Raw genomic sequence first — 12,379 nt, 5'->3', positions numbered from 1 at the left:
AGGGAAAGATTCACCCTTTTGGATCTTTAGAAATAACTTGAGCAGAATGGGAGTTAAGGGCACTATATTGTAGAAAAAGGATCAATAGATCAAGAAGATATAATGCTTATAAATATCTATGCGCCTAACACAGGAACACCCAAATATGTGAAGGAAAGACTGTTAGATCTAAAAGGAGAGAGAGGCTGCAATACACTAATTGTTGGAGACCTCAACACTGCACTATCCCCTCTGGACAGATCATCTAGACAAAAAATAGATAAAGAGATAAAGGATCTAAATGATACCATAAATCAAATGGACTTAACAGACATGTATAGAACTTTCCATCCAAAAACCACGAGATACACTTTTTTCTCATCCCCACATGGAATCTTTTTGAAGATTGACCATATCATAGGGCACAAAGCAAGCCTCTACAGATTCAAAGGCATAGAAACTATATCCAGCATCTTCTCTGATCATGATGGAATTAAACTTGAGTTTAATTTCAAGAGAAATCCTAAAAAAATACTCATATACAAGGAAACTAAATAACCTACTCCTGAATGACTCTACAACTACTGAAGAAATAAAGACTGAAATCAGAAGATTCATGGAAGCCCATGACAATGAGGACACGAGTTTCCATAATCTTTGGGACACTTCTAAAGCACTCATAAGAGGGAAGTTCATAGCAATTAGTGCACATAAGAAGAAGATGGAAAGAAGGCAAATGGATCACCTAACATCATGTCTCAGGGAAATGGAAAAGCAACAATAAAAAAAAATCCAAAAAACTCCAGGAGAAAGGGAATAATAAAGATATGAGCAGAAATAGATGAAATAGAAAATAAACGAACTATACAGAAAATAAATCAAAGTAAAAGATGGTTCTTTGAAAAGATAAGCAAAATCAATACACCACTAGCAAGACTTATTAAGAAGAAGAGAGAAAGGAACCAGGTGAATCAAATCTGCAATGAAGCAGACAATATAACAACAAAGTAGAAATACAAAACAGCATTAGAGGATACTATGAGCAACTATATGCCAAGAAACAAGACAATCTGGATGAGATGGACAAATTCCTAGACACATATAATCTACCATGATTGAGCCAGGAGGATATCAAAAGTCTGAATAGGCCCATAACAAGCCAGGAGATTGAATCAGTAATAAATAACCTTCTAACAAAGAAAAGTCCTGGCCCTGATGGCTTCACCTCTGAATTTTATAAAACTTTCAAAGAAGTGTTTTTAGTTTTTATTCAGGTTGAATGTTATTGTTGAATATCTTATGCGTTTAGATGTTTCCAACATCATCCTTTTATATCAAAAAAAATTCTCAGAGGAATCTTGTGTATATCCTCCAATTATCTCCTCCACCTCCTGTTCATAGCTCCATCAATATTTTTTTAATCAATTTCTGATTTATCTTTATATTTGTTAGAAAATAAGCTATAACATATATATATATATATAAAATTCATAATTTCTATGAGTATATATGTGAGGGTGTATATGTATATTTGTGTATGCATATATGTGAATATGTTCTTATGTATATACATATGCATAAGTACATATGTGCACATACATACAAACATACATATATTATTTAATAAAAGGCAGCAAACTGAATACACTTTTTTTACTTTGTTTTTGTTGTTGTGATGTTTTGTTTTTTTTTACTTCAATTTCTTTAGTTAGCAATTAATAGAGATCATTTCATATCAGTATATAGAGTTTCCTTATTCCCTTATGTTGATCATACTATTCTGTAACATGGACATATCATAATTCATACAACTAGTTCTGCATTGATGGGCATTTTTAATGTTAGAAGTTTTTTGGTATTACAAATAATACAATTAATATCCCTGTGAATATGTTACTTTGTAGTTAATTATAACAAAGTGAACACTTATGTAACCACTATCCAGTTTAAGAAATGGACTATCACTGGCACTTCACAAGCCTTCTTTGTTCCCCTTCTCACAAGCCTTCTTTGTTCCCCTTCCCAAATACAACGCAATGGTAACTTCTGTTCTGTCTTTCTTGGTGCTCATTTTCTTGTATTTCTTAATAGTTTTATTGCCTAAGTGTGCATTGCAAAACATTGTTGTTTAGGGGCCAGCAGGTGGCATGGTGGTTGAGACATTGGATTTCCACACTGTTGACCACGGTTTGAGTCCCAGTCCTGGCAACTTGCTTTCTCATTCTCTCTCTCTCTCTCTCTCTCTCTCTCTCTCTCTCTCTGTATATTTCTCTGGTCAAAATGGAAGAATAATGATAATAAATACATTTTTTTATAAAACAAAACAAAACACTGTTGTTTATATATTTTTGACTTCATGTAAAATTTACATAAATCATAAGCTATATGCTTTTTTACATCTAGCTTTTTCCACTAAAAATAAAACTTGTGAGATTTATTCTTGATGTTGAGTGAAGGTGTTATTTGTGAATCTGCATTACCATGTAATTTACATTGCATGAATTTATGAGTGTACCCCAAAAAGTTCATGGAGAACGGAATTAAAGTACAAGTTTATCTTGTTGCAAAAAAATTTGAAATCCATCAATTTCTTTTTATAATATGCATTTCTAATAACTTTTTGAACATCTTTCATACTATAATTTATTTATCCATTCTACTACTGAATGACAGGTGAGTTATCCCAGCATGATACCATTATGAGTAATGATACTATGAATAATGCTACTTACATCTCTTGTTGCACATGTGTATGCATATCTGTATCTTACCCCTTTGGTTGGGGATGGTTCACAACCAGTTTCAAATTTGGTGATACTCTGGACGGACTCATGACTACATAACAAGCTATACTGTAAATAAGGCTTTAAAAAAATTATTTAACTTCATTTATTTATTTATTTTAATTTGATCAGAGTGTGAGAGAGAGAGATAAAGTGAGAAAGCAAGCTGTCAGGTCTGGGACTCAAGCCGTCGTTGACCACGTGGGAGTCCAACACCCTTAATCACCATGCCACCTGCCGGCCCCATGGATAAGGCTTTTAACAGCAAAAGTAACAGAATAAAAGCTGTTGTGTGGTCTGTTGTTAGTGAATTCTTGGAATTTATATTTCTCTTAAATATCTTTCTTTTAGGAGAAATTTTTGCTGTAGGACACATACACTTGCCAGAGAGACAGGGAGAGACAGAAAGTGAGGAATCGCCCCCCAGAGAGGATGGCCATGCCACAATCCCTTCTCCTCCATTCTTCTCTCAGGATTTTGGGTATGCACATGCATAGGCCCAACATGAGTTTGAAGCTACCAGGTCCAGGACTCAAACCATGGTCAACTATGTGGGAGTCCAAAGATGTAACCATTATGCCATTTGCTGGTCCTTCTCTTCAATATCTTTATCTCATTCTTTTTTTTTTTTTTAGAGAGACTTTTGCTATAGGGCAAGTGTTCTCACCATAAGGACAGAGAGAGGCAGAGGGACAGAAAGCAAGAAGCCACCCCATAGTGGGGATGGCCATGCTGCAATCCCTTTTCCTCCATTCTCCTCTCAGAATTTTAGGCACACATGCATATGCGCCTGGTATGTTTTAAGTCTCCAGATCCAGGACTCAAACCGCCGTTGACTATGTGCAAGTCCAGTGATGTAAACATTACACCATCTGCTGGCCTCATTTTATCTCATTTTTATTTTTGAATGTTTTTTGCAGGCCATCTTGATCATTATTATTTTTTATATTATTCTATTGTCTCTGGCTTCCAGTGTTTCTTTTGAGAAGTCAACTGACAATGTATTTGTTGCTATTGTAAAAGTAACTGCCCTTTCCTGTTCTAGTTGCCTTTAAGATTTTTTTTGTCTTTATATTTTAGCATTTGAACTCTGATGTGTCTTGTTGTTTTATCTTATTTCTCTCTCTCTTTTTTTTTTTGGTGGGGAGTGGTTCTTGAATATATACATATTAAAATCCTTCATCACATTTGACAGTTTTTTTGCTATTTTATCTTCTGCCCCATTCACTTCTCTTCTAAAACTCTTAGTAAAACTCATGTTGGACTTTATTACTATATTCTGTGTAGCCTAAAATCTATCTTGTATTTTTTTAATTAAGCAAACTTTTATTGAAGCTTAAATTGCTGTATAGAAATACACTTCAGCTGATTTAAGTCCAGCAACAGTGACAGAATAAATTATGGCACCAAAACTTTCCCTCCACCATCAGACTAGGATTAAGTTAGATTATTATTCAGTCTATATTTTTCGTTTTTCTAGACTTCATTTCATAAAAATCTGTGCAAGTTTTCAACATTAGAATTCTTAAATCTATTAGAAAAAAATCAGACCTCAAGTCAACAAATGTCATCAGATCTACTAGGATATTGTTGAACAATATCCACTTTAAGCATTGTTCCTCAAAAAAGAACACCTCCGTATATTAGGGGCTCTGCTCATTACAGAATCAAGCTGAAAGCATTGACCGAAAGCTTCCTCAATGCAACTTTCAAACAGCATGCTTACAGTAAAAATCAAAACTGTTCCAATTACTTGATTTCAAACTGAGATTTTGTGTTTAGAAGCTCTAAAAAAAGTATTTCATTTATAAATATGGAAGGAGCAAAACATCACTGCATCAATCCAGAAAGTATCAAACAAAATACTGTGAGAATACAAAACTTAATTAACTTCATCAGCCTTGCTGTTGTTACTTGCTTAAATCCCACAGAATTTGCATAAAAGGTGCCCAACTCTTCAAAGCCTATATTCTAAGTCATTTTTCATAAAATAGTTTTAATTTTTGGTTATCACATTTACTTATATATTCCACTTTGTAGTTTATATTTTAATAACCTAGACAATTCTTATTCTGGGAAGTTATTCATTTGAGTTTTTTCAATGTTGTGGTGAAAGGAACACCATAGTCAGAGGAAAAGATAAAGCCTGAACAACCCACATGCATCACAAAATCAAAGACCTTTAAGTCACAAATGGTAAACATTGATTCTGCTTTGAAACAAAGTTTAAAGTATGCTATTAATTCGTGGAAACAGCTGTTAATGTGAACAATTTAAACTTACTTGACTTATCGAAGCTAATACAACCTTTATGCTAAATCTCCCTGCTAATCAACTTAGTGATAAAAATCCTTTTATACTACTACTTAGCAAATTAGTAAAGGCATGGTACTCATTAGAAGTTAATCTCGTTTTCTGAGAAGCACAGAACAGCATTATGGTTTCCACATGGTTCAGCCATTACCCCCTAATCTTAATCTACAATTCTCTAGAGTGTTTCCTGCTAATCAATACCAGAGATGTTTATTTTTGTCAGTATCTTGCAAAAAAAAAGAGCTCGTGTCAATAAAAATGAGGCCAAATTTCCATGTTCTTAAAAGCAAATTAAGTCCAGGAACCATCCTGCATTTCCTTGTCAGGGGTGTAAGATTAGTATATAAAACCATAGTAACAAGTGTATTGCTTTGGTTTGGGAGCTGGGAGAGACACCATGGTGAGGAGAGAAGTCAGTTAATTAAAGGACTACAAACTCAAGGAGCAATAATGTTAATGCAGGAATACACAGAAGTATAACTGGAATCATTTTCTTAAGAGGACTAGTCTCGTGAAAGAAAAACTTAAATTGCTATTGCAAAAAGTCATTTGTATGAAGTAGAAATTGCTTTCAATAACATTAATATGTTCTAAAATGTGAAGGTAACTGGATGTGAAATTCTGGCAGCAATATTTAAGAACAGTTCCAGATGGTTAGGCTGAGGCCAATACCTAATGAGGGAGGACAAAAACCTTGTCTGTGGGGAATTTGGGATGATACCTGGAGAAATACTACACTGTGCATAAACCACTGGGCAGAAGGGAGCATTCATGCCAGATATTTAATTCCTTGATATAATAATACATACAATTCAAAATAATTACACTGTCATTACATTTAGGGATTTTTTTTTTTTTGAGAGGTTTTCGCTATAAGGCGCGTGCCGTCGCCAGACAGACAGAGAGAGACAGAGAGACAGAAAGCAAGAAAGCACCCCCCGGGGGGATGACTACGCCGCAATCCCTTCTCCTCCATTCTCCTCTCAGGATCTTGGGCACGCACGCACACGCGCCCTGCATGAGTTTTAAGCCACCAGGTCCGGGACGCGAACCGCGGTCGACTACATGGGAGTCCAGCGACATAGCCATTATGCTAACTGCTGGTCCCCACATTTAGGGCTTTCTGCAGCTGTGAGGTGTTGGCTGTGGAAAGCATAGCCAGTATTAACCTCTAGAAAGCAGCCACCACCTTCCATGTGTGTTCTCCTTTTGGATTTTTCGTTTTTCTTAATCGACTCTGCTATTGTTGCTATTTCTTAGCAAAACTAGTAAAAACAAAGTTGTAATCATTGAACACAGCACTCTGGCAATCAAGATGCTTAAAACCAGGACCAACAGATGGCATAATAGTTTCGTTGTCAGACTCCCATGCAGTCGACCACAGTTCAAGTCTCAGATCCAGAGGCTTAAAACTCATTGGAGGACATAAAAGCAGTGAAGGTACTTAATGAGAATAGGACAGTGTGGAATGGGGGAAGTGAAGAGAAGAGGATAGAGAAAGATAGCAAGTGAATAATAGAGAAGCAGGACGTTAGTGAGAAACAGATATGGCTTATTAACTGTTGATAATGACATGTATAGTATTCTCAACTGGATTGGTCTGAGAAGTATTTCATGATGGGCAAAGTATTTTTACAAGCAAAATGAGAAATAGCGATTGACTGTTTTAAAAGAATAATTATAATAATAATAATAATGATTGGGGAAAACAGAAAAGATATTGAATGTTGAAGCGGGGAGATTAGTGTCCCTGTACTGACTGACATGCATGGCATTCCCTTTTGAAAAAGCAATGTAATACACTGTAAAGTTATATGTAATCCAATGTAATATAAAGAAGGTTATGATGATAATAAAAAATAAAAAAATTAAAAAATTAAAAAAAAAAAATCCTCACGCTGGGCATGTGTGCATGCATGCCCAAAATCCTGAGAGGAGAATGGAGGAAGGAGAAGGGATTGTGGTGTGGCCATACCCCCTGGGGGGTGATTTCTTGCTTTCTGTTTCTCTGACATTCTCTATCTCTCTGGCAAGCACACGCACTCCTACAGCCAAAATCTCTCTCTCAAGAAAAAGAAAAAAGATGGTTAAAATCTTCCACCTTCTGGGGTGAAGAAAGCACTGTAAGATATTTAAAACTCTAATTAACAAACAAGATGGTCACAAATTTTTCTGGCTTGAAGACTTCCACAGCTTTCCTGATCAGGTCTGACTTAAGTTTGTTTCACAGCTAACATAAAATAGATAGTTCTGACTTAGGTTTGTTTTAAAGCTAACATAAAAATATTCTGATTTTGGAGGGATGTGAATAGTCCAGTATATTTAAAATAAATTCATTTTGTTTATTGAATACCCACAATTATTGAGCAGTGTGGCATCAATGACAGAACCTGGTGTCAGGTCACAAATTCCACTCTCATAAGTGCCATCCTTGCAGTAACACCCTCTTCCATGGAAAACTGATCCATAACTGCTGAGTCATGCTCACTCAGCAAAATCTCCAGGGTTCAAGCTGACTGACTTATTACCAACAGTCAGAATTCATACATACCATATAATTTGCTGCTCCGTTTGGGAAAATTGCATTAAGAAACTCTGTCTCTTCCTGGAAATTCCAGTGTAGGTACCCTTGGCAGGAAGGCTTTAGGAAATTTTGATGAGAATAAAAGAAGCTTCAGGGCCAGCAGGCATGGTGGTTAGGGCAGCCGTATTCTCACATGGCCAACTGCAGTTCAAGTCCTGGACCCAGTGGTTTGAGTATTGTGCCAGACACATGTGTGTATGTGCCCAAAATCCTGAGAGGAGAATGAAGAAGAAGGCATTGTGGTGTGGCCATCTCCCTAAGGGGTGATTTATCACTTTACCTCTCTCTGTCTCTTTCTTCTCTGGCGAGCACACACACCCTATGTCAAAAACCTAGTGGGGGGGGGACAACTTTGACTTGAATCAAACCCACTATAATATCTAGCAAGTTTCAACAGAGACATTAGTGCTTTCAGCAAGAGGATGGTGCCAGTGTCTTCAAAATGAAACATCTCTTAGAGACAAACATACTGCTCTCATTTGAGTGTATAAGCTTTCCGCTTGTCAGTTTTGTCACACTTATGATTTGACATTGTATGTCCTTCAAAATTGTTTCCTTCTCAGATACAGGATAGTGTGAAGAGCCCCAATCCTTGGTATGTCATGTTCCTGCTGCAAGAATCAAACCTCCAGTGCTTCTTGATTCCTTTGAAAAAATGTTCAGCTTCCCTCACTATGAGACTAGAAAACAGCCATTAACCAAAGTAAATCAACTAAATTCAATTTCTTCTTCTTTTTTGTTTTTTGGGGTTTTTTGGAGAGATTTTTGCTATAAGGCATGCATGCTTGCTGGATAGACAGAGACAGAGAGACAGAAAGTGAGAAATCACACCCCTGGGGGCTTGGCCATACCACAGTCCCTTCTCCACCATTCCCCTCTTGGGATTTTGGGTACACACACACAGACACACACACACACACACACACACACACGCACCCAGAATAAGTTTTAAGCCACCAGGTCCAGTACTCCAACTATGGTCAACTACACGGGAGTCCAGTGACATAACCATTATGCCATCTGCTGGTCCAAAAATTAAATCTCTTCTACTACCATTGCTGTGGATTGTTCCAGCTATGTTCCGAAAGTTCAGGTTCCTTTTAAGTTTATTTTCCTTTTTTTTAAAGAATTATTTATTTATTTCATTTTTATTCGTTATTATTATTCATTTTTAATTAGACCAGAGAGAGAGAATGAGAGAGAGAATGAGAGAGAAAGGGAAATGGAGAAAGCAAGCCACCAAATCCAGGACTTGAACCCTAGTTGTCCATGTGAGAGTACAACCCTTAATCACCAGGCCACCAGTTGGCCCCAGTTACATTTTTTTTTTGTATAATTTCATATTAACTTTTTTTTAAAAAAAGAAAAGGACTAATGAAAGTTTTCTGTCTGTTGGAAATAGAGGCAAATACAGTTCAGTCTCATATTGTCTGCTGCTTTCCCATTAGAGAGTAGAGCGAATGCTAGCTAATGTCACTGGCCATAAAGAGTAAGCACTATTTTGTATTTGTAATTTTTTTTATCCTTTTGTTCATGGAACAGGGAGTTAAGCTGCATTATGTAAAACCTTCAGTTCTTTGGGTCCAGATCTCTAAGATTAGAGACCTGCTAAGACACAGAATGAAAAACTGCAAACATGTGTAAACACACACACACACACACACACACACACGCACCCAGAATAAGTTTTAAGCCACCAGGTCCAGTACTCCAACTATGGTCAACTACACGGGAGTCCAGTGACATAACCATTATGCCATCTGCTGGTCCAAAAATTAAATCTCTTCTACTACCATTGCTGTGGATTGTTCCAGCTATGTTCCGAAAGTTCAGGTTCCTTTTAAGTTTATTTTCCTTTTTTTTAAAGAATTATTTATTTATTTCATTTTTATTCGTTATTATTATTCATTTTTAATTAGACCAGAGAGAGAGAATGAGAGAGAGAATGAGAGAGAAAGGGAAATGGAGAAAGCAAGCCACCAAATCCAGGACTTGAACCCTAGTTGTCCATGTGAGAGTACAACCCTTAATCACCAGGCCACCAGTTGGCCCCAGTTACATTTTTTTTTTGTATAATTTCATATTAACTTTTTTTTAAAAAAAGAAAAGGACTAATGAAAGTTTTCTGTCTGTTGGAAATAGAGGCAAATACAGTTCAGTCTCATATTGTCTGCTGCTTTCCCATTAGAGAGTAGAGCGAATGCTAGCTAATGTCACTGGCCATAAAGAGTAAGCACTATTTTGTATTTGTAATTTTTTTTATCCTTTTGTTCATGGAACAGGGAGTTAAGCTGCATTATGTAAAACCTTCAGTTCTTTGGGTCCAGATCTCTAAGATTAGAGACCTGCTAAGACACAGAATGAAAAACTGCAAACATGTGTAAAGTAGGAAAAGAGAAGTTTTAATAGGAAAGTAAAAGTTTGTAATAGAAAAGAAATACGCCTCCAGGCCACAAAGGCGTGCGGGTGGGCAGCCACCAGAGAAAGACAACTGCACTGATCATGTTAGTTTTATTGTGAGATTTGGGAATGACTACTTAGCAAATATTATTTGACTTAGTGGGCTTTTTTTCTGTGTTGCTCATCTCTCTCAGGTGAGGAATTTAATTACCTAATCATGCAGACCCAGTGTGAATTTGGAAAGTATGATCACCCATATACGGATGGCCTCTCCTACCAGTTTGATCGCCCCAGTTGGAGTTAGCCTGTTGACCTAGCATCCCATCCCAGCACAGGAGCAGGGAGTCTGGTTGAAACTCCTGATAAGCTGTGACTGACGTGGCAGATGTCCTTCTGCTGTATTATCTCAGGGCTGTGCTCCTCTCCATCTCACTGTAGCTGTGCTGTGTCTGTCCTTCGCTGCGGACAGAGCTGTTTTGCAGTGCACTAATTCTCTTTTCTACTGTGCCTAATCTGATGTTAAATCTGTCCGTTGGCTACTGATTTTAGGTTGTTTTACTATTTATTTTTAATTTCAGTTTGGTTGTTCTTGAAATTAGCATGTCAATTTTTATAATTTACAGTTCTGAAATTTTATGTATCATTTATCAAATATATTAAGTGTATATTTTGAAGTCGTGCTAGATACCTCTACTATTTAGAGTCCCTGTGCATCTATCATTCTTATCTACTGGTTTCTGCTGGTTCCATCGATTGGTATTTATGTTAGCTTTTTCCCTCATGTGTCAGGTTACATTTGACAGCGTGCCAGACAGTATATTAAATCCAATTTTTTTCTTTTATTTACTTTTTAATTGAGGCATAGGGTGATATTATCTTCTGTGGCTTATTCTTTGTTCTACTGGGGAACTGGAACCATTAGCAGAACAGGTTGACCTGAATAAATTTAAATTTTAAAGATTAGAGCTTTTCCTGGGCCACCCAGTTGACTTAAAACTGGGCTGAAGCTCATATCAGCTCTACTTTATTTCTGGTTCACTCTCACTTTCAGAACTCAACATTTTATAATCCCGACTCAAACAAGCTGTAGGGGATTTAACATCGCCCTCACCGTGTCTGCCAGCTTTTGTCTCCATGGCCTCACATGGTTGTCAGAAGTGCCACTCACCGGGACCAGCAGATGGCATAATGGTTACGTCACTGGACTCCCATGCTGTCACTCACTGTTCGAGTCCCAGACCCAGTGGCTTAGAATGCATGCCAGGCGCATGTGCCTACATGCCCAAGATCTCAAGAGGAGAATGGAGGAAAAGGGACTGTACCATGGCCATCTGGTCTGGGGGTGATTTCTCACTCGCTATCTGTATCTCTAGCTCTCTCTGTCTCTCTGGTGAGTGCACATGCCCTATAGCAAAAATCTCTCTCTCTAAAAAAAATTTTAAAAAAAAGTTCCACTCACCTCCCTAAGCAAATGCTCTTGCTCTTTTCTGGAATCAGCAAATGCTCCTAGGGTAAAAATACTTTAAAGTTTGGGCTTACCACATGGAAATTTGTCTTCTCCCATATTTTTTCTCTTGGAGAATTATTTATTTTATTATTACTAGTTTTTTTTGGGGGGGTGGTTTTTTCCCTTTTTAATATTATTTTAACTATTTATGTATTATTAATGAATTATTTTAATTTATATTTTATCACATCTTTATAGTATACATTTCTTTTTCCAACACTAATACCATTCATGTCAGTCAAGACAATGATATTACCATATACATTATCATCAGCAAATAGCTTCTCATTTTTTGTCAGTGAAGCATTCTTTTACCTGTTTTTTTATAAATGATCTTAAAGTATGGACAAAGCTAGAATCTAGTGACAAGTGCACTGTAATTTTTTTCCTGAAACAATTTTTTTCTCTCTCCATTTCCCCTTTTACTAAAGAGGGATATAAACTAAATTTTTTGCAAAAAAAAATTAAAAATAGGTTAATCTCAGTTTGGTCTGTTATTTACACAAAGCCCCATAAGAATTCAATTTCTGATGCAAGACAACAGAAACTACTGTATTATTGAACTTATGCAAATAACCCTTTTGCAACAAAATAAGAATGCCCGCAAATATTTTCCAATTGCAAAGGGGTCAGGGAAGAAAAAGAGTTTATGTTTCAATTTTTAAAATTCTTTTTTTAACAAATTACTAAACCCAACAACTCAAAAGAAAACAAAAATCCTTTAATCCAGAAGACAAAGCATAGAAGAAAATCAGTAATGTTTCAGAAAAAAGTCATAGAATTCTATTTCACCAGTAGTCTCATGTAATCTCT

At 36.5% G+C, this 12,379-nt stretch overlaps 1 protein-coding gene and 1 pseudogene across 6 annotated transcripts in view; one reads left to right on the top strand and one right to left on the bottom strand.

Moving 5' to 3' along the window:
* The window catches only part of FAM3B (FAM3 metabolism regulating signaling molecule B), an 82,350-nt gene that overhangs the window by 47,767 nt on the left and 22,204 nt on the right, over positions 1 to 12,379 (top strand). The window lies entirely within an intron of this gene.
* On the bottom strand, positions 6,247 to 8,320 carry LOC102494939 (S-adenosylmethionine decarboxylase proenzyme 1-like; annotated as a pseudogene).

This window comes from Tupaia chinensis, unplaced genomic scaffold, assembly GCF_000334495.1.
Source record: "Tupaia chinensis unplaced genomic scaffold, TupChi_1.0 Scaffold000492_1, whole genome shotgun sequence".
NCBI lineage: Eukaryota > Metazoa > Chordata > Mammalia > Scandentia > Tupaiidae > Tupaia > Tupaia belangeri.
This window is presented reverse-complemented; position numbering and strand designations above follow the sequence as displayed.